The sequence below is a fragment of the Camelus bactrianus genome, chromosome 11 (genome assembly GCF_048773025.1).
Source record: "Camelus bactrianus isolate YW-2024 breed Bactrian camel chromosome 11, ASM4877302v1, whole genome shotgun sequence".
Lineage (NCBI taxonomy): Eukaryota > Metazoa > Chordata > Mammalia > Artiodactyla > Camelidae > Camelus > Camelus bactrianus.
This window is the reverse complement of record NC_133549.1, coordinates 15,669,117-15,695,261: the sequence shown is the minus strand read 5'-3', so window position 1 is coordinate 15,695,261 and position 26,145 is coordinate 15,669,117. Positions and strand designations below refer to the sequence as shown.

The 26,145-nt window shown below is 46.3% G+C and overlaps 1 protein-coding gene across 9 annotated transcripts in view; it reads right to left on the bottom strand.

Moving 5' to 3' along the window:
* Positions 1–26,145, bottom strand: part of CHRM3 (cholinergic receptor muscarinic 3) — a 469,951-nt gene that overhangs the window by 171,583 nt on the left and 272,223 nt on the right. Inside the window, exon 1 of one of the 9 annotated variants that reach the window (XM_074373291.1) lies at positions 7,666–8,095. The exons of the other annotated variants lie outside the window; for them this stretch is intronic. The gene's annotated coding sequence lies outside the window, so the exon portion shown is untranslated. Of the gene's footprint in view, positions 1–7,665; positions 8,096–26,145 lie in introns of those variants that run through there. 9 annotated transcript variants of the gene reach the window in all.

Below are 26,145 nucleotides of genomic sequence, written 5' to 3'. Positions count from 1 at the left end.
CAAACAGAGGACGAAGGTCTTTCAGGGAGAATTACCTTTAACGCAGGCAGACCCTCTCCCACCCAGAGTCATACTAACGCACGAGAACACCTCACACACAGGGAGCCGTCTGCGTGCCAAGCACACGGTTCGTGCTCCATCTGCATCTCACCCTCTGACCATCGGGCTAACTCTGTGAAGCAGGCACCCTTAGCATCCTTATTGTACAGGTAGCCAAACTGAGGCTCTGAGTTCACCTAACGTGCGTCATGACCAAGGCAGTGAGTGGCGGAGCCGAGGTCCACGCCCAGGGCTGCTAAGTCTGCGCTCTCGGCTGTTGCTGGAAGCCTTGCTTCTAGAACATCTGCACGTCTCCGGCACATCGCCAGTAACTCAGGTATAAGTATCTAATGAGCACTGCTACCTGTCAGGCAACGTGAGATGCTGCATCATAACGGTAAATAAATTAAATTGTTCTAATTTGTTCACAAACCCACATTTCGTCAGCACACCATTTCTTGGAGTTGCTTCTGTAAGACATTTATTGTCATGTCTGTTTTCAGAAAAGGAAAACTAAAACAGAGACTGCCCAGGATTTTACATTCGGTGGAAAACAGAATTATTGCTTGTTAATTTCAGACAAGTGTTTTGTCCACTTAATATCACTGTGTGCCTTGTGCAGAATCAGGAAAGTAAATGCTGAGGCCATAAAGGCAAGTTCTGTCCCCCCAAACCTGGAAAACCACCTGGTAAACCTTTCCAGATACACGGGCTGCTTCCACACTTCATGCTTTAAAGTATACGGTGTTCACGTTTTTAAAAAGGTAAATCACCATCAATCAAAATGTAACAGGAAAAGACTGACTGGCCATCAGATGGGCCCTAGTTTAGTAACACACGGCACATGAATGCCACGGGTGTCATGATTCGCCATTCTTTTTAATTCAGCGCATACCCACTCACAAAGCACCAAAAAAGTAACTACATCTAGACAAAAAAAAAAAAAAAACACAGAAAAACCAAAACAGAACCACCAATACGCCAGACCAGGAGTTAGCAAACTTTCCATTAAAGGGCCCGAGCGTTTCCACTTTACAGCCTCTGCGGCAGCTACTCAGTTCTGCCACTTAGCACCACAGCAGCCACGGACAGTTTGCAGACAAATGAGCCTGGATGTGTTCCAATAAAACTTTATTTACAAAAACAGTCAGTGAGGCAAATTTTACTTGAGGGCTGCGGTTTGCTGTCCTGTGCCAGACTCTGGGAGTATGAAAGAGTTCAGAGACATTTACACTAGAGCTTTTGGTAATTTTCTATAATATTGTTTAATAAAGCTTAAAAAGAGGAAAATGTGCACATCTCAATAATCAAGCTATGTGGTTGCTCCTTTGAATTCAAACCAGCAACCATTTTGATTTCAATCCAATTCACTTTTGCTCCCTTGAAACAGTTAGCAAATTCCAGGCTGGATTTTAGGGCAAGGAGTCTTTCTAAAGTATTCATCCAGATAGAGAAGCTCCAATTACTGTTGTTTAAACAATTCAAAATCCATGATCTGACGCTCAGTCAGCCAATCACCAAGCATTTACAGACTGGTCGCAAGGTGTTTTGTGGGAATTCACACTTGTAAGAGTTTCCCTGTTGTCAGGAAGCTTAAAATCTAACAGATGAGGCAACTGTATGACCGTAATCTGTGCAGACAGACATTTGGCATAAAAAGTGTGCACCTCCACAGAAACAACAGGCATGTCTCGTAACAAGAAACAAAAAGGCACATACATCAGGCTGCAGAGGGTGGAACTACGCTAGTATACAAATCTATACACACTCCAGTGTGTTTAAAACCACTCGGGTGTGTGCCCTAGTGCAGCTGCAGCCGTCCTGGGGACAAGCATATTCCACCCTAGTTCATGTATGTTTATTTCTAAGATATTCATTCACTGAACTCATAATATTTTGGAAACAAATGATCAATAATGTACTAATTTTAGGTTCTTACTTAATACTTATTTTCCAAGCTTCCACTTAACTGTTATGATGGCAGAAAAAAGACTCAACCCCTTGGAAAAGTACACTGGTATTACATCACAAAAGCAAAGAAAATACCGTGCCATCACTCTCCAGACAGCATGTTTCTAATAGCAAAATTATTCTTTAAAAATCATGTCCTAAGTAAACTCCTAAGTACAAGGTATATCGAGGAAGGAAACTGTCAGAGATAGAGGCAGCAGCCAGGTCCAAGGAGGTGGCGTCCGACGGGGCTCAGTCCGCACGTCCAGGAGAAGGAAGCCGCCCGGGGAGCAGGGGCAGGGGAAGGAGTGACCGGGGCGCGTCGGGCCAGATCGAATGTGAGAGTAACTGGCTGCTTTAGTAAGCAGGTCCAGAGTCAATAAGGGCCTGAAATAAGGCACTGGCGTAAGGAGTCAGAAAATTTAGGCATATTTAAATAGTAAAACCGTCAAGCCTTCGTAGATGATCGCATGTGGACACAGGGAACAAAGAGGAAGCCTCCGGGGTTTCCAGCACAGACGGTGCGGTGAAAAGGTGAAATACGGCGCACCGAAGGAAGATTAGGCAGCTCTGTTTGAGGTATGTTTGAAACGTCCACGTGGAGAAGACGCTAGATTGGAGAACCACTGCTACAAACTCTCTAACATCAGCATTTATCAGACGTGTCCTCTGCACCAGGAGCTGTGCTCAGCGCTCGACTGTGCAAGTTCCCTGAATCCACACACCAGCCCTACCGGCATACACGTCTCACAAGTAAGGGACCTCAAGTCTGGGGAGGGTACATAACTTAATAAACGGCAAAGCCTGGACTCTGACCCAATAATCCACACTTCTCAAACTGACTCTTCACCACCGCCATATCTGGTGATAACTGAACAACTCAATCTGAAGAACATGCCAACAAGTGATTGCTGCTGCCGATGTCAGGCTTTGCCATGTGTTGCGTCACCAAACGACCTGACAAGGGCACCACCCGCCCTGCGCTCGGCTGAGGGCTCCAGACGGGCTTCCATGGATGGGGAGGTTCACCAGGCCTGGCCTGTATTCACGCCCTCCCACGCCAACACTCCTGCCCCGCTGACCACTGCTCCGGCACCTACAACCCGGCCAACCAAGGCAAGGCTTCTGGCTTGGGGGTCCGAATAGGGACAAAGGGGCACGTTTGAGAGTTTTCAACCATATTTGACAGTAGCCAAGATTCTGCAGCTTGGCTTCAGTGACTTCACTGAGGGCCAAAATATACTCATTCATAAAATGGAGTTTGTTTCCTGACTTTCTGTGGTGAAAATGCCTGGATTTTTGGCAAGTGCCACGATTTGGATCTGCAACTCAACGGAGTGGGTGCCGCAAAGATGCAAAACGCTCCCCGTCTTGTCCTGGGGCAGCACGTCTAAGCTCTGGGATGAGCGCCGCTCCAGGGTGAGAGCGGAGGCCCTGCCGGAGCTGCGGCGGCCCTGGGTCCGGCACGGTGGACACAGTGCCTCCCGATCTAGTTCCAGAAACACCTCAGGCAGCTCGCCCTGAGGACAGGGTCGCAGTTAAGCACTTCGCACCCCACCCAGGGCGAGGACAGCGAGATGCAGCAATAAAGCACTAGCACCGTGTCTGGCACATGCTGATCGCTCGGCGTGCACTGGCCGTTACTGCTACAGGCTGTGGTGACACAGCTCTGTAACAGTCCCAGGAGAGGCTAGTTAACATCTGCTCAGTTGCTGCATCTGCCAGTCCTCGTGACCCACTGTGCACTTTAAAGACCAACCTGAAATATCAAGTCCAAAATAAGTAACAACCCTGATTTTGCTGCTGTCACGTCCATCAAAGACAGCACAAACTACTGGTCTTTCAAAGGAAAATACCGACGAGACATGACAACTCTGAACGACAGCTACAGTTCAGTTCCACCTTAGGGACCGGCTTTCTCCTCGTGATGCAGCACGGAAGGTACGCAGGCACGCCTGCCGCCTGCTGAGGGGAGCTGCTCCGCGTGTTTGGTATTCCCAGAAAGCACCTGCGTGCCGACGGCCCGGGTGCGGCTCCACAGACCGACGTAGCTGCGCTGCTGCCACACGAGCCGACTGAGAGGCCGCTGACCAGCACCCCAGCGGCACCTCTCCCGCCACGGAGAGGAAACACGAGACAGGAGGCAGAGGGCACTGAGCACATTCACGTCTCCGCGGACTCCACTGCTCAGCTAGGTTCGGGTACACACCAGTAATGGACCACCAAGCTTCTCTCAAAACAAGCTGAGGTAAGGGGGAGGGCACAGCTCAAGGGCTAGAGCGCGCTTAGCATGCCCGAGGTCCTGGGTGCAGGTCCCAGTACCTCCTCTAAAAGTAATTAAGTAAATCTAATTAAGGCCCTCCTAGACAGAGCACATTAACACAGTGGTGACACAACCAACCAAACCTGTTTTGACTTCTATTTCCCTTTTAACTTTTTGTAATCTCTTAGGCGGTGTCCGCTCTGTGCCTACTCTGGAACGTAGTCACACTCGAGAAACCAACGTAAAGGGAAGGTGAGACTCAATAAAGCACACCCGTGTTTACGGACGTTCTTGAATAAACGCATAGCTTTTCCAGGCTTAGAAAGGATTCATTTGAGTGATCATCATGAAGGCAACTCCTGCATATGTTACTTTAGCTCCAAATGAAAAGTATTATTTGTACATTAAAATTATCTTTAACAGTCTAAATAACGAAGATTCTTCTCTCCGACAGACTCGCATCGCAGGCGGTGCGTCCGGATGGCTGAGCATACTCAGGGACCAGTGAGTCAGCGGAGGAAAACTGAGAGGAAGAAGGGGTACCTGACTTGACCAGAGTCACAGAGCTGGTAGGAGCAACTACAAATCGAGAACTGAAGTCTCCAGATTTTGTTATCTGTGTCCTTTTTTCTAGGAAACTGCAAGAGGAAAGACTTTGTAAGTTCGTGAAAATAACACGTGAAGTACGGAGCAGACAGCAGTAGTGTCTGTTCACGCAACAGACAGGGCACCTGTGAGTGGACAGGTGCGCGTGGCCACGGGACGCTGAGAAACGCGGCTGGTGGGGTCTTTTTGTTTTGTTAGCCATCAAGTCAACCTGACTGAAACAAAGCCACACTTCACAAGACTGGAAGAAAACTGGTTTCAGTCAATCCTTTTAGCATTTTCCAGGCGACTACATCTTTGTAAATCGCCTGGCAAAATCAAGTGGTTAAACTGCTTCAGAGACTTTGGCTAGAACATTAAAGAAACTGAATGATTCATGCAGGAGAAGATCAAATAAGTCGCAGTGCATCTAAATGCTTATCCCTTGAACCAAAAGCTGAATGTGAATTGGAAAATTAACTATTTTTCATTTTCTTCTAGGATTTCACGGTCTGGATTGCCTTTCTCTACCCTTTGTTGAGGGCACAAAGTTTACCCATTTTCAAGATCCTTCTTAAAAACACCTCACTGTCCTGGAAATTCCCTCTGTCTTCTTCTTTCTCCTCCCTTGCCTTCTGCAATGTTTACTTTTTCATGCTGCATTGTTGTATTTTTGGTCTTGTTGGTATTATTCTCCAGCTGTTCCACAGGTGCATGTAACACAAACAGGTACATATATTCTCCTACCAGACTGTGTGCTTAAGACTTCTTTTGCATTTCCCATACCTTAGTAAGAGAATACGTTCTGACTGCCCCACAACGAATTCTCAGCGTAGGAATTATTGCAGTGAAATCTTCTTCATTTGGCCTGGCAATATGTAAAAGGTTTTTTTAATTATCATTCTTCTTTTTAACCTGTTACAAGGGTACTTTTTCTGTCCTTCATTAAAATATAAACTCCCATTGTGACTTACTTTCAGTTTGAAACTTGGCACTGCCTGTTGATAAAATGCGTTGATATCATCCATGGCTTACACATTCTTTACTGTGTTTTAGAAGCCTTGAAAGCATTAATGATTACTCAGTAAAAATGCCATTCCTAAGGCTTAATGCCATGCCCAGCATTTAAATGTGTTTCTTCACACAGAGACTTGATACTGAAGTCCCTCGGATTGTGATGTAAGCTGAGCTATGCGAGCTGGGGAGCAGTGGCCCTACTGCAAGGTACACCAGAGAAGGACCTTCATCCTAACCTCATCTTTTGTACTTGGCATTCCCTCTGGAGAGAATTTCACTCACAGAATCAGACAGGGACCCTCTGCAGTGTCTGTTCTGAGAACTGAAACACACGGGGCTTTCTGAGGAACAGGTATCTTTACACGGCACAGAGTCTGGGCTTTTGACACACTTCCATTTCTTCAGAGGAGCACTGCTTTAATCAGCCCACTTGAATAAAATTAGGGTTATTAAAATTTTCATCATACCTAATTCTCATACTATAATAATTTATGGAGACCCTTGCTGAAATGAATAAATGAATACATTCTTCTCAAATCTATTTCAGTTGAATGTAAATAAAACAAAAATAAAATTTAACAATGCTTACTGCTCTTAACAAAATCACTCCTTCTCACAGAAGTGTTAAAGAAGGAAATTTTATTCACCTAGAAAAAGTGCATTCAGATAAACCTGAGGGCTATCACCTGTCTTTGTTTTCATTACATTCACGGAGACGACCACTGATGTAAGGGTCAAATTCAACACGTGATTTCCAGCATGAACGGCACAAGACTGTTTCTCTTCTAATCACGCCTGCTCATGCGCTTTTTAGTATAAGCTCTAGAGAATCACATAACAGAAAATCTAAAAAAAACCCCAAGAAACAGAAAACTCAAATTTCCCGTGTCTCATGAGCGTCTACAATATGCATGCTTAGCTCTTTCTTCACTTGGTAAATGTGTGCACCATGGAAAGGTCCCGACTGGTGCCCTGGGAAGACGGGCCCACGGCATTGCAGAATCTCTGCTCCACTTTAATAACCCAAGCTTAATTTGTAATCTTACTTCTAATTTTATTTTCAACTTTTTTTGATGGGGTGCTACCCCATGTCTGGATACAAGACAAGAGCTCTGTGAAACATGACACGAACAATACGAGCAAGGAAAACAGGGCAAAGTTCTCAGTTTTGGCCAAACATACGCTCAGACCCCATACTTTCTGGTCCATCTTCATCAGACGACAAGAGTAACTCAGAACGCTCCCCACCCCGGCTCATTACTCTGCAGGCTGGATTCACAGCGCACCAAGCCCCGTCCCCCGAGCCGCAGTAGCTGGAGCGACGGCACGGCTGTAACACAGTCTGCAAGTCTTCGCCCTGCTCTTCAGAACTTAATGCTGTGATTAAGCATTAAAACGATAATGCTTAAATGTGTATTTTTAGTTGCCGGTTCCAAGCTCAGTGTTTCAAACCTTGCTGACTGTAGTGTGGGAACAAAGCTCTCGGAAGCAATCAACTGTCCCGGCTGTCACGGGTGCCAAGCACACACACAACGTCCCTTTATTCGTGGAAGTGCACACAGATCTGCTCTGCGTGTGCTTGGAGCCCAACACAAACACCACCCCGTTCCCACAGGCAGCAGGAAGGATGTGGTTTGATGGACGCGGCTGCTTCGTCCGAGGGCTCGGTTCCTCAAAGACCTCTTGTTTCCACACAGAACTGCCAAACCACCACTTAAACTTAAGGAGATGCAGCCAGGCCACCACCGAAATCCCACTTTGATTTAACCAAAATTGGCATTAGGGTAGATCACACAGTACCTCCCCCTTACCTTGAGTGGACACACGCTCAGAGTGCGCTCATAATCAAAAGACATTTCCGCGAGCTGGTGACCCAGTAATTCCTTACGTCTACGGGTCAGCTGCAGCAATGCAGTTCTAAAATCGCCAGATGAAATGGTCAGAATCACCCAGCTGCTCTATAAAACCAGCTTACTTTGAGCCTAATCCAGGGATAAATATATAGAAAGCTCCAAGCAGGAGAAACTGTAAACACTGTAGCTCTGCCCCTGAAGCGGCCACACTGGCAGGTCTGTCGCTGCCAGGAAAACAAATATTTGCTAAGTTATAGGCACTGTCCTGATCTTACCCAAACGCAAACGAGGGCTAAACAACCCCAAGCTACTGTCTAATGGAAACACCGCCTAGTGGAAAAACGCAACATGCAGTAAGCACAAGGGGCTGTAACTCCGTCCCTCCAAACGACTAAGCGCAGAGCAAGCCATCTGCCCAGCCTGACCGCCCCGCATTCCTGGAGCTCGCCCACTGCACTGCTGCACTTCCGAAATGCTCCAGATCTAATCATGAGCGTCTGCCCCACAGCTCTGCACCCTCGTCCTCTCTCCAGTTTTCTGGAGTCATCCCCCCTTCCAGTGTGTTAATCTACAGATGATCTCTTTTGGAGTCCCGTACCTTGCACCTTCCTGGACTCCCAAATGACCCAGTATTTCTAAGGTCCTAAGAAATAAGTAGATTTTTCTACTCTCAAGATTAAGTCTTTTTGTACCTTAAACTTACCTTAGAAAAAGATGCACTGTTAGTGACCAAGTTCTTCTTCAGCTTTGCACACAGACACCAGGCTCCTTTGTGATTCCCCTGCAAAGCTACAAGCTCATGAGAATCTACAATTTGAGGAAACAGCTTTGGCAGCAGGACAGGTAAACTGCTACTAGCGGTAATTTCTGAGTTACTGGAGGTGGGTTCTTGGGGTTCCTCTGACCACTTCTCCTTTTCTCCAATCGGTTTTACTATGTGTGATAGTTGAAGTTACTTAGAACTACTGAAGCAGACATTATAAAAGAAACGTGGAAACAGGATAGAAATATTTTATTGGCAACACCAGACTAAAAACACTACCTTCTGAGAAAGTGAACGTAGCTCCACCGACCAGGTGGAGCGCCACCCCCACCCCAGGGTGTTAAATAAGCACCTGCGTTTCCCTCCCCGAGGAGAAACGAACAGCTCACGGCCAACTGTCCGTGCCCTGGCCCTGCAGAAATCCGTCTCTGGCTCCACTGAGGTGCCAGGAAAACTTCACCTTGTGTCATGTTTCATGCTGAGACGTTTGCACAGCTCTTCTGTAAACTGAGGTCTCTAAGACACATTCCAAGCTGAATTTATTTCAAATTCCAAACTAAGTTTATTTCATTCCACTCACTTAAAATTCCAATTGTGATTGGAAAATACACACTTCATTTACCTTCTGTGCAGTGTTCAATGAACCACTCGCCTGGTTTCAACCCGGTAAGCTGCACTTCACTCCAGAGTGCATGTGCGTATCCGCCGATTAAAGCTTTGCCATTGTCTGAAAGGAGCGCTGTGACAGGTACTGTTATCTTTACCCACATTTTTTGAAGCCGTTAACATGAGAAGTGTGGCAAAGTAATACAGTGGTTGCTACCCGTCCCCCTACACCTGTACCATCTACTAGTCAGGACACAAAATCAGGCTTCACGTGAGGAGCAGCAGACGTAGAAAAGTCGGCTTCCGAGTCCTACGTGTCTGTGTCACTCCAGACACTGACGGGGGCGAAGGACTGTCTGGCAGACGGCTGGCGGTCACACAGATGACCACCCTTCAGCCGGAGCAGGACAAGTCACTTCAGGACACTGCTTCAAGGAATGTCAACTTTGGAGGAGGAAGCATACAACTCAAGAAAGGGAGCTGGCTCTCTGTTCAGTACGGTCAACTTCCTGGACACTGTGTAAGCCGGGAGCGACGGGCAGCATAAAAGAGTAAACTGCACTTTGAAAGAGCACGTGGTGTCAGCATCCGCGACCTCACAGCTCTGCCGCACAAGGACTTCACACACAGGTCACTGCTCACACGGGAAGAAATGTGACTTCAATCGCTAATCCGCCGAGAGCAGCCAACAACCACCGTTAGTCACTTTTCAGTAACATAACTCATAAACGTGTGTGTATGTTCCTTCTTAAAGTCTGTATTGGGGTTTTCCAGTGGTGCTGGAATTGTTTGTTAGGGAAAGTATTTCAATTTCTGCCGGAGAAAACGGCCCCAAGTCCCTTCTGCGATGCTGAAATGTCTAGCAAGCCTCCTGTTGTTCAGAAGACTCTGTTCTGTGCTCTCCTGGGGCCCCGGAACAAAGTCAGCACAACTGGCTGCTTTCAAGGCCAGGGGCCACTCTGTCAGCAAACATATGGGCCCAGCACAAATAAGAGCCTTTGGAGAAGCTCACCGTTCATCTCCTATCTCACCGTTCATCTCATATCTCACCCCTGAACTATTCCTTCTTTGGAAGATGTGCTCATGGCAATTTTATTCATGCAAAATAAAATAAAATAAAATAAAATAAAATAAAATAAAATAAAAGGAAGGTTCTGGAGTTGAAGAAATTTCAAGGTCTGCTCCTTAAACTGTCACCCATAACTAGCTTCTGAAACACATATTCTTCGAATACGCTTCTGTGAAAGGTTAAAGCAAAAGTAAAGTAACAAATCAAAACCAAGCCAAAGAAACCAAACCCCTCTTGTGCCTTCTCATCTCAGGAGAAAGCTGCCTTCCCTGATTTCTACCTCAGCTGCATCTGGGCTCCTTCCTCTGTCTACTAATGTTTACTAAAGTGTGGGATCCTAATTTAAAAAAAAAAAACTATCTCAGGACCCACTGGCTAGCCTTCATCATCATCACTTTAAAAAATACTATTTTTTCATACGATCTAAATAGACATGTGTCCAAAGAAGACATACAGACAGCCAACACGCACATGAAAACATGGCCCACACTGCTAATTGTCAGAGAAACACAAAGCAAAATTATAATAAGGAATCACCTCAAACCAGTCAGGATGGCCACCATCAAAAAGTCTACAAATGATAAATACTGGAAAGGGTGTGGAGAAAAGGGAACCCTCCTCCACTGCTGGTGGGAATGTAAATTGGTGAAGCCACTATGGAGAACAGTACAGAGGTTCCTTAAAAAACTAAAAATAGAGTTACTCTATGATCTAGGAATCTCACTCCTGGGAATATATCCAGAAAAGACAAAAATTCTAATTCAAAAAGATACAGGCACCCCAATGTTCATGGCAACACTATTTACTGTAGGCAAGACATGGAAACAACCTAAATGTCCCTCGACAGATTACTGGATAAAGAAGTTGTGGTGTATTTATACAATGGAATACTACTCAGCCATAAAAAAGAATAAAATAATGCCATCTGCAGCAACATGGATGGACCTTGAGATGATCATACTAAGTGACAAAGACAAATGTAATGATATAACTTATATATGGAATAAAAAAAATGAGACAAATGAAGTTATTTATAAAACAGAAACAGACTCACAGACAGAAAACAAACTTATGGTCACCAGGGGAGAACAGGGAAAGTATAAATTGGGAGTTCATCATTTGCAGAATCTAAGTACCATATATGAAATAGATAAAAACAAGGACCTACTGTAGAGCACAGGGAACTACATTCGGTATCTTGTAATAAACTATAATGGAACAGAATCTGAAAAAATCTGTATATATTTATATAACCGAATCACGATGCTGTACACCAGAAACTAATACAACATTGCAAATCAACTACACTTCAATAAAAAATACTATTTCTTCACTGTCCTGTAAAATGTGCTCTCTTCTGGGGCTGACAGTGTTGGACTATCCCCATCTCTCCCTGCAAATGGCTGCAGTCTGTGACCCTGTACATCTAACAAAGACTGTGGCACGTGGTTTACAGCTCTAATATCCAATCCGAGACTGTGGGTGAGGTTAATGCCCCTCGAATGCCCACCAGTGCCCTCCCGCCCTCACTGTCATGATCTCCGCCCTCTGATCCAGCCAGTCACATCCATGGCCCCCAAACTCGATTAACTCCTTCCTCTTCCCCCGTGACATTTTCTAACCAGCACCCCAGCTTCCCAAGTCCATATCGCCACCGCCTCTGTCCCACAGTCCCATCGAGACTCCGACTCTCTGAGAAGTAGCCTTTCTTCCAGCTTCACAGCTCCCTTTGGCTCGACTCTTCCCTTTCCTCATCCTGGACATCACAGCCTTCGCTTCAAACACGCTCCTGTCAGAACCCTGCTCCCCGGGATTCTTGCCTCCCTTCCACACAGCCCTGCAAAAGTTCCAACAATCCAACGACTTGACTTCTGCGCTGCTAAGCTCTGCAAAGACCCAGGGGACCGCAGAAGGGTGCTGCTACAAAGCCCTGATCTCAGTGTCACCAGGACCTCAACACTGTCCACCTACCCCACAGCATCTGTTTTTCCCTCAAAAATTAACCGTTCCTTCCAAGCCAGTATCATAAACGAACCGCCACTTCTGGACTCTCAGCTAGCCCACGAAGTGAGAACCAGCCAACTCCACCTGCTCTCTCTCAATTTCTTCCCACCCCAGTCTTTGCCTCCCAGTGCGCAGAAGTGATACATTCTCTCTTGTCCCACGCTGGGTTCCGCCTGGACTGCTGACTGCACCCTGACCCTTGCTGTCTGTTCTGCAGCCACTCTGCTTCTCACACTGGCTTCCGTGCAGCATCTACTGGGGCTGGCGGCTGACTCTAGGCGGCGTATCCTTTCTCCCACCCTCACTGAAGAACGCCGCACTTACGGCCTGACTTCAGTCCTGGTGGGATCATCAGCACCAAGGCAACGGCGAAGGCCCAGCATCAGGGCTTCCGCCTACCCTCCCACCGCAGCACACAGGCCGACTCGAAACGAAGCAAACCGAACGCTGAGCCTAAGTCTTCTGGTCAGACTGCCCCTCCTTCCCTTCATGCTCCGACTACTTAAAACGGCGGTGCGCACTCGATCATTCACTCCTCACCAACCTAAATATGTCTTTAATTCCTCCAGGTCTTCACTGAAGCTGGTATTTTGAAGGTAACCAACGCCTCCCGGGTGGTTAAGTCTACTGGACGCCCTGCAGTTGCACCGCCGCCCTTGGTGGTGTCTGACGGGGCTGGCCGCTCCCCCCCAACTAGTCTCCCCTGGCTTCTGGAGCATCGCCGTTTCCTGCATGTCCCCTTAGGTGTCTCTCCGGCCATCTCTCCTCGGGGATTTTTTGGTTTTGGCTTTTCAGGGACCACTCATTGGCCCATTTGTAACAAGTCCTTCTGCAGTGTTCCTCCCTCTTCCTTCCTCAGGCTCTCCTTCCCCTCATTTACTTAACACCCTCCTCACCCGAGTCTGACTGGCAAAATTCTGACCCCTCACAGAATCATCGTCTCCCACTCCTCCTCTTGTTGCACTTACCATTGTACGACTGTCCATTTCGATGTAGTTTTAACCCCAAGTTCAGCAAAACTAGCCCACTAAATTCCTGCCTTCGCCTCACACTTGGCTCTGTGACAGGCACACGACCAAGTGCTCTGAAGCGTTTTCCCGTGTGACCCTCCCAGCAGTCAGGTACAGGAGGTACCCCCCTCACTTTACAGATGAGGCAACCAAGGTTCAGGGAGATCAAACACTTGTCAGGCCGCATTTCTCGTGTGGAGCACACCGCCTGGAAAGCAGATCTTTTTTTTTGTCTCTGAAGCCGTGACTCATAGTTACGGTGATGCCTTAATCATTAAGCCTTCATGATTTTGCCTTTTCTCTGTGTCTCTCTGCTGCCACTGTCACTGTCTTGGTTCCAATCCTCTTCTTCCCCTGTTAGGATTGCTGCAGAGTCTTCATCTCACTTCCACACACCTGGTCTCTAGTCCGCCGTCCACACTCCAGAGAAAGCTTCTGCAATCTGCTCGTGACACACACCCCTCCGAGGGACTAACCACACAGTGTAATTTAAGTCCGAATATCTCAGAATGTTCTGATACTGTGTTCTCATCCCACTGACCTACTGAGAGCACAAGACAACACAACACCTTCTGCTGCGAGGTCAATCTTTATTTCCTGCTGAAAGGGTCATTTGCACAGTCAATTATGGGAAGAAGGTAATCTTGGGAAAGGACATTTTAGGGCCAGAACTTAACGATGGGGGAAGAAAGACATGGCCTTACTGCCGAGTTTTGGATTACAGGGCCTGAGTTTCAAGGTGCATCTACATGTGTGAAATCACTGCCATTGGTGACCGTGAGCCAACCCCGGCAACCTGGTGGTACTTTCTAGGCAAGCAGCGATACGCCGTGTTACAGACCCCGCGGAGATGAGTGTGGGCTCGTGGGCTCCAACAGCTACCCTGGGCACTTCCAAGTGACTTTCTGTGTTACAGCTCGCTTCCGACCTTCCTGAACTTCAGTGCGGTCTTCTAGGAGGAAGACAAGTTATCCTCCTGGGGAAGTAAAACACGGCCTCTGCCCACTCTTGCCACCAGCACCCCATGACCTGCAGCAGAGGGACAGGAGGCTGGCGTCTGGTGGACGGCCAAGGAGGAAGAGGAGCAGCAGCCAGGGTGCACTTGCGACTCAAAACGCTGCCCAAGCCGCACCCCCGACGGCCTCCTTGGCCCCGTCCTCATCTTCACTCCCACACCTTCCTCATCACCTCGACCTACAGGTTTTACCTCCTGAATACCACCCAGCCAGCCCCCGCCCTTCGCAGTCTGCCCCCTACCGCGTTCCCGGGCAGGACTGTTGTGAGAGACTCCTGTGTGTGGCCCTGCCTCCTCTGGTCCTGTGCCTCTCAGTGCACCCTGCACAGCTCGCTGAGCACGTGCCCCCAGTACAGAACACGTCAGCCTCCTCCCCACCTCCGGGGGCACCTCTGCAGCCCCACCTCCATGACTGCCGGGCGGGCAGTGCCGCGTGGCCTCTCTGTGCCCTCCCAGGCTGTGCCCACCCCCCACCACAGGACCCTATGCCTCTGCTCTTCCTCACCAACGTGACACTGGCTTATTTTCCTGATCTCAACTCAGCTGAAGCTTCCACAAAGAAAGCTTCTCTGAATGTTCTTCATCAGTTCAAACCCCTTCTACCAGCTCGCAGAGCCCCGACCCCCTACCTCTCTTTTGAACATTATCAGAAGTGCAGCTCTATGTTTTTGCGATTAGTAACACCTGTTTCTCTCTTTAGATGGTGACACCTCCAGGAAGGATGGTCGCGCTCTGCCACAACTGCACACCTGGCTTTTTACGTCACGCCCGCTGCGCTAGTCCTGTGAATGTTACTGAATGAATGAACGCAGACCCTGGGAGTCGCCAGTTCTCCAGGTGGGGGAACTGGGAGAAGACGAGATCTCCTGAAGGCCAGCAGAAAGCACTTTCAAGCCAGGAGATGAAGGCCTTCACAGAGATACACCCTGACTTTGTAAGTCCCACTGGCTAGACTGACGGATGAGTTACTCAAGTGACACGAGAGAAATCTGTCGTTTTAACGGTGTGTCTAGTCCTGAGATGAAGGTGTAAAATCGTAACATGCTACATACATTTCTCCAGTTGCTTTGCTTGTTAGTCTCTTCTCCACATAGACAGAATGTTACTACTTATGCTTAAGTAGAGTGACATTATGATTCATCATCCAAGCTGGGGCGTCTGCTGGTGGAAGGCGGTCATGTTAATAGTCATGCAGAGACGACAGAGGTGAGCTGCGGAGGTCCCTGACAGGCTGGGGCCACCTGCACTGGCCACCTGCACTGTAGCTGACACAGCAGAAAAAAACAGGTAAGGGCAAAAAGCTCTGAGCGCAGGGAGCTGGGATGGGAGTCACAGAACGAGCAGCTGCACTACACAAGAAGGCCTCCTATGACGTGGTGGTGGTGTTCGTGCAACTGTGGGATAAGCAACGCGTCTCCAGTGGTGCGCCACGGACAGCACAACTGTAACTGCATTTAGCACTCTGTTTTATCTGGGCCTTGTTCTGCTTATCACTTTCTTTGATCACCACAAACCCAACTCAGCTCCTCGAAAAGCACTGACTGAGCTCCAGGCCAGGCACAGCTGCAGACGTGAAGGAAGCGCGAGGCAGCGAGCACCCTCCCGCCCCACAGTGTGACGGAGCTGCCCACGCCACAGACGAGGAGACCGGCTCCGGGACTCACGTGGCGTGGGGAGAGGCGTTCAGACAGTACACCGAGTGCCGGAATCGTCATTCCGATCCCCGACGGCCAGTTCAGAGTTCAGTCCACTCCGCTAAGCTACCCGAATGGAGAAGGCACCCTTCAGCATGTGTTATGTTCTTGTCTACACACAGAAACGCCCACAGAGATGGTTTCAGGATCTCTGCAGTGGCAGACAGTCTATGCCCGCCGGCTCAGAGGGCAGTGCTGTGTGCGGCCCCCTTTCTGGGCACTGGAACTGGCCCTGTGACGAGGAGTCAGGGGGCTTTAGAATGCCGAACACACCTCTGACTGGCTCCTCATGCATCACACCCAGGTTTAAATCCTGGGTAAGCTAACAGGCCAAAAATATGTCCTTTTACTTTATGGTCAAATTCCACTTTAGGGAAGTAATGAAATAGTCCAGATGTGACCACTCCGCTCTCGGGGATCACGGACTGTCTCCACCACACAGAATGAGGATCACTGTCCACGAGGAAACGTTTCACCTTGTCGTTAGCAGATGAAGTCTGATCTACTGCTGCTCTGGGGTTCCTTCTGCCTGGACAAAATACATCTATCACTGTTCTCAGGTTCTTCAGGAACACTGCCTTGGGGGCTGCAATCGTGGTGACAGAGGCAGCGGGCCATCGTGCTCACATTCTCCCCAGGGCCGGCGGGGGGCAGTCACAGCCACCCGCCCAGTTACAGACACCTCCAGGGTTCCTTCACTCCAGCCACGGCATGCTAATGGTATGTGGTCCTGCTGATAAACTCCAAGGTGAACTTTGATATGCCTAGTTTTTAAAAATAATGTGTTTCACTTATCTTACAGAAGTATTTCTAAGCAAGAAATGACTTTCACATAGTCCATTTTTCTCTTCTGATCTGAGGAGAATTCTGTGAAGGATAAAAGGAAAATTAAAATAGCTCACAGATCAATTAGGTAGCTGAAATCACAGCCAAATCATAACCAAAATAGAAGGCGCCTAAAGCTGCCTGAAACTGAGCAGGGATCAAGTCAACTGAGACAAGAGTCATTAAAAGTATTAAAAGTATCTCGATTCTGTGCTCACGACAAAGATGAAGACATAACCGAGATAAGAGCGACTGTCCTCTTCTTGGACAGCCCTAGAGTTTCTCTTAAAGGGAGAGCTTTTCTTGTCGAGGATGAGAGCTGAGGTCACGAGGCACCTGAGTGGGCTCTGAGGAAGGGTCTGGCTGTCCCTTCACACAGGGAGGGACAGGGAGGGTGGCAGGGGACAGTGGTGAACCCCCCCAATCTCTGATGAATCATTAACTAGGCTCATTAAATTCTGAAGAAAGGCAATATTTTTCTGGAAAATTAGGAAGGGGCTGAGTGGTGAGTCAGGGCGCTAGGGAATCGCTAAGACACACTGAGCTGGAGTAAGGACACTGTGATTGAACAGAGACTACATGAAAACAAATATGTGTGTGCATATGCATAATGGGGACACCGTGCTACACACCAGAGATAAGACACACTGTAACTGACTGTACTTCAATTAAAAAAAAAACTAGAAATAAACTCTTGAGTGATTTTCAGGACGGGCAGGGAGAACTCTGGACTCCAAGAGAATGCAAAGTCAGATAAGTCAGACGGGGTGAACAAAGTTCACCAAACCTCAGAGGAGCAGGAAAATTCGAATGCGGCATCAGGGTTGCAGACCTAACCCACGCATGGCCCCAAAGCCGTATGTGATGGCGGGTGAGGCAGACAGATGAGCCAAGAACTAAAGCTGTGACCCCACTGTGCCACAGGGGCAGCACTGCACGATGCCATGGGGGCCGCAAAGAGACGCTCACTCGCCCCAGTGGGGACTCGGGCAGGTGTCACAGGGGACGTGGCATTTCTGGCAGGGTTTGCAGGCTGAGGATGAGCGGTCAAATAACTGTAATACTCAGAATAGTACCGCTTCAATTCCCTAAAAGTAAGCTGAATGGAACTGGGAAAGAAGAGGATGGGGGGCCTCCATCCTCCAGGCAGAGGGCAGAGGTGACCTAGGCCGCCCAGGAAGGCACGCGGGAGCAGCGAAACACGCCGCGTACACGCGTGAGCAGTGCTCGGAGATGGCCCAGGAAGACCGCATTCACTGTCCTCATGCGCAGAAAGGAGTGATTTCTCAAGAATGAGACATCAGAAAAACTTATTAAATTACTCTATCTAAACTTGATATTCAACCATATGTATCCAATTCTCTGCACTAGACCTGGTTAAATGATTAATATGCAGTAAATTTCTTGCTTTATGTGCTTAATCGAGGCTTGTTTTTGAGGAGAACCTCCGGCCCCGCCCCCACACGCCACACACGCAGCCCCACAGCGGCCCAGCTCTGGGCTTTGGCAATCGCAGTGGCTACAAAGCCACGCCAGCACAGCCTGTTGTGATGCACTTCCTTGCAGTATCTGCCTACGGCTGACATGGAATTACTAAGGCGCCACGAAATGCCTGCCCAATCCAAGGACTGACCTCCAGTGGCATGAATGTAGTTACGGCTGTAGATGACAAACAGACGGAGACAGACAGACTGTTTATCTCTTCCTCTTTAATTGGGTTATGAAATTGTCTAACCCACAATCTTTTGTTCCTGGGTTCCCACGACAAGTTCAGCAATATTAACCAGCCTTCAAGGTCAACGGTGGGGAAGGGAAGCTGCCATGACCAGCACCATCATCCGTCCTTTCTGCTCTGCGCAGTTTCTCTAGGGGCGTCTCAGGGTACGACGACATTTCATTAGTTAAAATGCTAATTAACATTAATACAGATACTGTCTTGACTTCTGGTATTGACTTTGTTAAACACTTAGGCTTTAAAGATAAAATTAAAAGGTAGATTTGCTACCAAGCAATAATTTGTCAGCAATGAGGAATTTAGATATACCACTGGTTATCTCTTTAAACTTATTTGGAATTTAGCTCCTTAACCCAAACTTCACGACAAATAAGAAATTGCCTCTTAAGTCAGAGAACTCTTAAAAGCCTGTCCCTGAAAATAATTATTTCCCAAAGCAGCCAGTAACAGTTCAAGGGGTGCCTAACCCTCTCAGCAGGCCCACATCCGTGAGAGACTTCATTCACTCAGTCAGTCACTCATTCACTCATTCATTCAGCATTTCAACAAACAGGGAATCCCTGCCACATAACAAGGACTGTTCTAGCTCAGGATACATGGATAAAATAAAGTCATTGATCAAAAGGAATTGTATTCTAGAGAGGAACACAAAATGGCAATAAAGTTAATAAGGTAACATTGGCTGCTTTACTAAAAAAAAAAAATGTGTGTGAAAGGAGCAGCTGCCTGGAGTGTGACTATTGTTTTAGATCTGGCGTCCGTGACCGCTGCGGCCTGAAGGTGGAGTGGGCTGAGCGGAGCCCCGCTCGCCAGGGAGGGGGAAGCACTGCAGACAGTGGGAACCCAGGGAGCAAAGGCCTGGGGTGGGAGCCAGCTTCCCACGTCCAAGAACTGCGAGGTCAGTGCGACTGCACTCGGTTTACACGCTCAGGCCTCTGATGAACAGTGGATTTAGCTGCAGGAAAATAAGAAGCACAAGGAAACACTGTATTTTTAAAGATAGAACTAGGCAAGTAACTAGGCAGGGCTAGATATAAAGACCTGAGGGTAACATCTTTTATTTTTATTTTTATTTATTGTTTTTAAGCAAGAAATTTCTTTTTGGCAACAGGGACCCTGAAGGCTGGTTGATGTTACTGAACTTGTCATGGGACTGCAGGATCAAACTACCATGAATGAAACAACTTAACAGCCCAACAAAAGAAAGATAAATAAACTCAAGTCAGCGGGAGAGCACAGCTCAGTGGCAGAGCACATGCTTAACATGCACAAGGGCCTGAGTTCAATCTCCAGGACCTCTGTCAAATGCATAAATAAATAAAAATTTAAAAAGTAACAACAAACTCAGTCTACGAAACTACTCAGGCCTAGAAACCACTTCTGTGCCCGAAAAGCTATCTCATTAATTGACCATTATAGCCTTCTGCCCCTGAAGAATAGCCATCTTCTTAAGTGACCTTGTATATTTCATAAAAGGAATTCAAAGACCTCTCTTACATGCTCACAGACACCATCTCCAGGAAGGAAGAAAAGCTTTTTTGCCTATTTTTGTGTAAGTCCACAAAGTAATACCATTTGGACATTCTATTTTCTCAGAAAATTAATTTTATCATTTCTGTATGGAATGCTTAATGCTAACCCTGTAGGTTTATTTTCTTCAAAAATCCACACACATTCATAGTAACTCTGCCAAGAACTTTTAATCATTTGAAATATATTTTCTTTCTTGGTTCTGAGAAGCAGAAACCTGAATAATCTAACTCCAGGAACTGTGCTCTCAGGCAATACACATAACATGAATTCTTCGCTATATAACAGGGAAACTGTTGCATGATTATTTATAATTTTGAAAATATTGAAGTGTTGAGATTATTATATAAATGGCCAACAACAGACAAATACTTAATGAGATGAAGACTATTTTCTGAAATATTACATACCTAATAAAGTGATAATTATGAATCTAATTTAGCAATATTAAAGTCCACACTATGATGGGAAACTTAATTAAGGTTTGCAAAATATGATGTCTGTAAACTGTTATATATACTCTGAATATGAACAGGAAAAAGAATAAAAATGTTAATGGCTGAATAACTATTTTTTCCCTATTTTCTAAAAAATTGTGTAGTGTTATACTATGAGGCTTGTTTTTTTGTCTTTCGTTTCCTGGTTATTTTTTAATCCATAAAATAAGATGTTACTACATAGATTCAGACATCCTGCAGGCCACATTCTCTCCAGTGTTCCAGAATTACTACATTCAGAAACTGCCCCAATCCCCTCTGTAAGGGGATGAGTGGGCACTTCTCTTAACAAAACACTCCAGAGCATGTATTTACCAAGTCAGAGACGGATGCAAAGAAATACCTGAAACAGCACAACTAAAGGCATCCAACGTCTACAACTGTGTACGAGACTGCTTCGAGGGCCGGACGCCCAGTGGGTTTTTCTACATTAAGTTATTGCAAGGTGTGTTTATTTTGTCTATGCTTAAGTTTAGCTACAGAGTCAGGGATAAAGTAGGGTAAATGAAGGTATTTAATTACTGTTTTCTGTTCTACATTCTCAACAGAATAACTGCTGATAAACTCTGTTGCCCAGAAAATGTCTACTGGAATTACTGCGTACAAAAAAATACAAAATCTGTGGAAAAAGAGAGGATGTTTTAGCTACACTCTATTTCAAAATCAGTGCTTCCATGCTATCGTGTGTCTTTCAGGCCCAGTATCATTGATCTGCATAAAAAGTTTAGAATCATTCCTTAAGTTTTCTTCCAACAGACACTGGTGTATTTGTTTGAAAATGTAGATTTACTTCCAAAATAAGTATCTCATTATTCAGAACATCCAGGTTTGCAAAACTAAACAAACTGAAGGAAACTTTACACAAACAGTAGTGACCACTTCTGCCGGGAATTATCACAGTCCCACAGAAGCCATGGATTTTCCAACCACAAATTCAGATTGCATTCTGTATTATCCAGCTAATCTCTTTCCAGCTTAAGAGTAAGACAGCAAGTCAGTGTGTGCAATGCCCGGAACCCTCTGCTTGTGAAAACCAGAGGCCATAACGATGAAAGAAACGTGCAGCACCGCCTGCGTTCTTTGCACAGCTTACGCCATCTGCCCCTCCACGTAACCACGGCATACTTATCCACACCTCACACAGCACGTCAGCCCAAGTTCGGGTTAGTTCCTTTGTCCACAGCGACCCAGAAAATAGATCGTGGTGCTCCAAACCCTTTGCTCCTTCCACTACACACACATGTTGAAAAACATAATTTTGGTTTCCACATTTTTTGGCAATTACCTGTGACAGTAAATGTAGTGTTTCTATGTATCCCCTTAGCATTTCCCTACATCTAGGGCATAAGCGCAGCACTGTTCATGCCAGTGTGTGTGTGTGCACATGGGTGGGGCCGAGAGGAAGTAAATTCTTTTCTAGATGTTAAGGGTCAAGAAGTGAGGGGAAACCTTCCCCAGTTCTGCTCCACGGCTAGCAAATTCTATCCCTTCTGCACTTCGAACACAGGACATGGCGCTTGACAACAGGGTTTCAGATACTGGCGTGACGTGGCGTGGAGAAAAGTTCTGCTTGTCAGGTCACGGGATGTTCTTGCTGTGTTAAGTGCCTTTTTCCATCTCTTGAAAGTTGAATGAAAGTATTATTTTCCTCAATAAAATTTCCTTCCATCTTGTAATAAATTAACCATCCTCCTTGACATCTGAACTCCTTATCTATTGTAAAATGTAAAATTTTTAAATTTGCATTTCTCTTTATCTTCGATATCATCTACCTGAGGCTTGTCTCACAACTTTGCATCCTGATTGTGTATCAAAGCTTTTATCCCCAGGTAATTTAATCACTTTGCACACCTGGAGCAGTATCTATATTTCTTACTTTGAACATCAAGTCCACTTGATACATATAGTGAATCTCTTTTCCATCCAAAATTGTCATTTTTCTCTCCTTTACATACTGTTCTGGGTTGATTTATAGCCTTTCCAAAAGATATGTTCAAGTCCCAGCACCTCATAACGTGACTTTATTTGGTCTTCACAGACGTAATCGAGTACAAACGGGATCATCAGGATGGGCCTTAATCCAGTATGACTAGTGTCCTTATAAAAAGTGAAAATTTGGACACAGAGACATGGGAGAATGCCAAGCAGCACCAAAGATTGTTAGCAGCCGCCAGAAGCTAAGGGAGCGGCATGGAACAGATGATCCCAGCAGGCAGGCAGAACCAACCTTGCCAGCACTCTGATCTTGGACTTGCAGCCACCAGAATGCCAGACTATAAACTTCTGCTCTTCAAGTCCTCCAGTCTGTGGTCCTTTGTCGCCGCAGCCCTGGCAAACTAACACACACACACCCTGAGCTGTATTCAGAGAGGGCGATTTGCTTTTTGCCAACCATGTTCTATACTGTTTCCCTTCCCAAGTTCTTCGGAGTGCCTTTTCTTTTCATACATGCCCAGAGAATTTCTCACTAACATTTACGATTAGCACGAAGATGGTTTCCATGTAAATTCTTTTGCAAAATCTCTAGCTGGAAATTTATTACCTCTAAGCTCCCTCTAGCCCTTTATTTGTATTTTGACTATAAATATTAACAAATTCTCCCTTGCATTGTGGCTACTTGTATACATATCTTATCTTCCTCTAATAAATCCGTCAAGTCCTCTGGGACAAGCACCGCTTCTTCCCTCTCCCGGTGCCGCTCACGATGCTGATCAGAGCTCTGTGCTCAGAGAAGGCATTTCTTCTGCTGCTTGAATTGCACAAGAGAGGCCCGGCTACATGGGAAAGGCTGTAGAGAACCATCTTCCTGCTTCTGTGATAAGAAGCTAAAATACACTTTTGGTTGTTTATTCTCTTTCCAACATTCTTCCAAATTATATCTTCCTTCTGGATCTGGTTTACCACAATTTCCTTTTTGGTAATCCATACCAAAATTCAAATCACCATTCTGCCAAAAGCTCTTCACTGACTGCTTCATCAGTTACATGGAAGGGAGAATTCTCCATTCATGTATAATTTCCAGGTCCAGCTCTTCACGTTTTCTCCACCCGCACCTCTCAATTGGCACAAGATGCACAACCACTCTAAAGTTTGTACAAGCTTTTGATTCATACCTGCAGCTATGTCTGCTCTTCCATATTAATTTTCTTCAAAGTTATTTGTCAGCAGAAATTACAGCTGATATGGACTATCCCCTTCAGCCAAAAAAAAAAAAAAAAAAGGAAAACGGTGAAAAGGTGTTTCAGAACCTTTCCCCAACGACGTTTCTTCTTTAAAATGAACAAAGCTAGATAAAACCTCAGCGACCTTCATAAAAGTCTAAAGGACAAATGCTTATTACCATCCCGAAGAACTACCCCTCAACGTCCTGCCACTTCTGTACAGTGAAATGTCAAACTTGATGGAAACATGGGTTGTTCCTGCACGAATGAATGAACAAGTAAATTCTGAATAGAGGTAAATCAAGTACAAATTTCAAGTGGCTCCACTAACTACTTCCTCGAAGACGACATTATTACTTCTTAAAGTGATGTATATGTGTATATAGATCTCAGTTTGTGTTAAATTTGATCAAACTGTTTTCAGCCTAAAGCTTGAAGGACAGGTGCACTAAAATTTGAATTTAATGCTTATTATGTTATCATCTCACAGAAGCAAGAAGACTTTGCTTATCCCAAATAGGAGGTCATATATTTTGGGAGAAAAGAGAAAAATGAAAGATTCCCAGGTAACCGTCATCAGCTGGTTGCCCTTATGAACTTCTGATTTGTACTGTAGTAATTTTCACACCTCTACCCAAAACCATAATGGTAAAATCATATTAACAAATAGTGATGTGTTTTGTTTCCTTAACACGACAACTCCTGAATGCACCGGGGACCTGGAACCGACTCATGTTTTGCTGCTTGCCCACAGGCACAGCGTAGAGAGAGCTAAAACCTCCAGCAGAGAGGATTTCCGTGTGTGGGGATATGTAATCTCCAGACAATTCAGAAACTTCCTCTGTCGCCCTAGGAACCAGAAACCCATGTAAATTTGCAAGAGAATCAAGCAAAGAGGAATTTCCCAGGGGAGTGAAATACAGCTTATCTGTGTTGCCCTCTTCACGTAAGACCCAGCCCGAGGTGGTACCTGCTTAGGGGCTGAATCAGTGTGTTTCTGGGATGGGGACACAACCTTGAATTCATCATAACAACACGTGCTATAGAAGGATGAGGTAACTCTCAGTCTGTGGAATTTTGAAAGCACGTTAAATTTTCACCCATTCATGTATGATATCTACTGAAGACGACAAATGTTGTTGAGATGAGAACACTGTAAGTCGGGACAAACAGACGCTGCTTGCTACATACTCCTTTCCTGAATGGAGATTCAGGTCTCCATAGAAGTACGTAGCTCAATATGCTGAACTCAAGCCTTAAGATGCTATTGTGCAGCAAATGAGGAGGATTTTGTTTTTGTAGATGTTAGACACTGATTTACTATACAAGACCGAGTGAAAAAAAGAAAAAAGAACTGAGAAGAAAGCAAAGCTTGCTTTCCCAACTTAACCTGTGTCGTGAAGGCACATTTGTGAAACCTAGCTCAGAGCAGCACCCTTACTCAGCAAAGGGAAGATTTACGTGCAGCTCTGAAGACCAGAACTCCCTCTGGGTCCTCCTTGCAAGGAACGCCAGAATCGACTCAAGGCAGCCATGTCTGTGGCGCAGCCAGGCAGCTCTTCACAACTATTGGTACCAGGGCTGGATACCAACTGACCACCCCAAAATATCCTCAGCCTGCAATTCCACAGTCAAATTAATTCCAGAGTTAACCAGTGCACCACATTCTTTTGAAAGATAACTGTATCAACCCCAAAAGCAGTATTTACTGAGTGTCAACTATGCGTTTAATGCTATTTCAGGAAAAGTGGTTGGGACCAAAGCAGTAATTGGCATGGCACCTACTCTCCTGACCAGGCACTTCTCAAGGCACTTACTCTCCTGACCAGAAAGAGGAACGTAACACAACTGGAACTGTTAAGAAAATGGTAACAGAATAATCATTATACAGACATTAGGAGTTGGCTTCAGGTTGATTAGTGTGGACCAGGGTAAAGAAATTACACAGAGGGAAAAAGACTCAATCTGGCCCTTAAAGAACAGATAGATTTGGAGAGCTGATTAGGAGAATAAAGAATATTCTAAGCAAAAGAAACAGCATGAACAAGAAATGGAGTGGGAGTGAGCAGATGTGCTTACAGCCACAGAAGTCAGGCGGGAGGACGCGGGGCGGGCTTGAGAGGAATGGGGTCACTGAGGCCATGCACCCACGGAGAAGAGTGCACCGCTAACCAGCCTGTCACAGATCAGAAGCAGAGCAGACACGATGAGTGTGGTATTTTAGGAAAATGGTTGGGTACTGTTACGAAGGATGGATTAAAAGCCAGAGGAAGAGCCAGCTAGCCAAATGAGGCAATTACTGGCCAAACTCCAGGCCTAATTTGATGAAGGACTGACCCCTCCCAACCATGAGAATGGGGAGGGGAAGCAGCCAGCCACTGGGTGGTCAGGCCTCCCGACTTCAGTGTCTTGGTGCAGGAGGAAGACTCAGAGAAAAGGGAGCTGAACTCAGGGGAAGGAGAAGGCCTGCAGAGCCCTGTCTCTGGCACCTCCTCACCGGGGTCCTGCTCACCAGCTCCTAGGGACGTG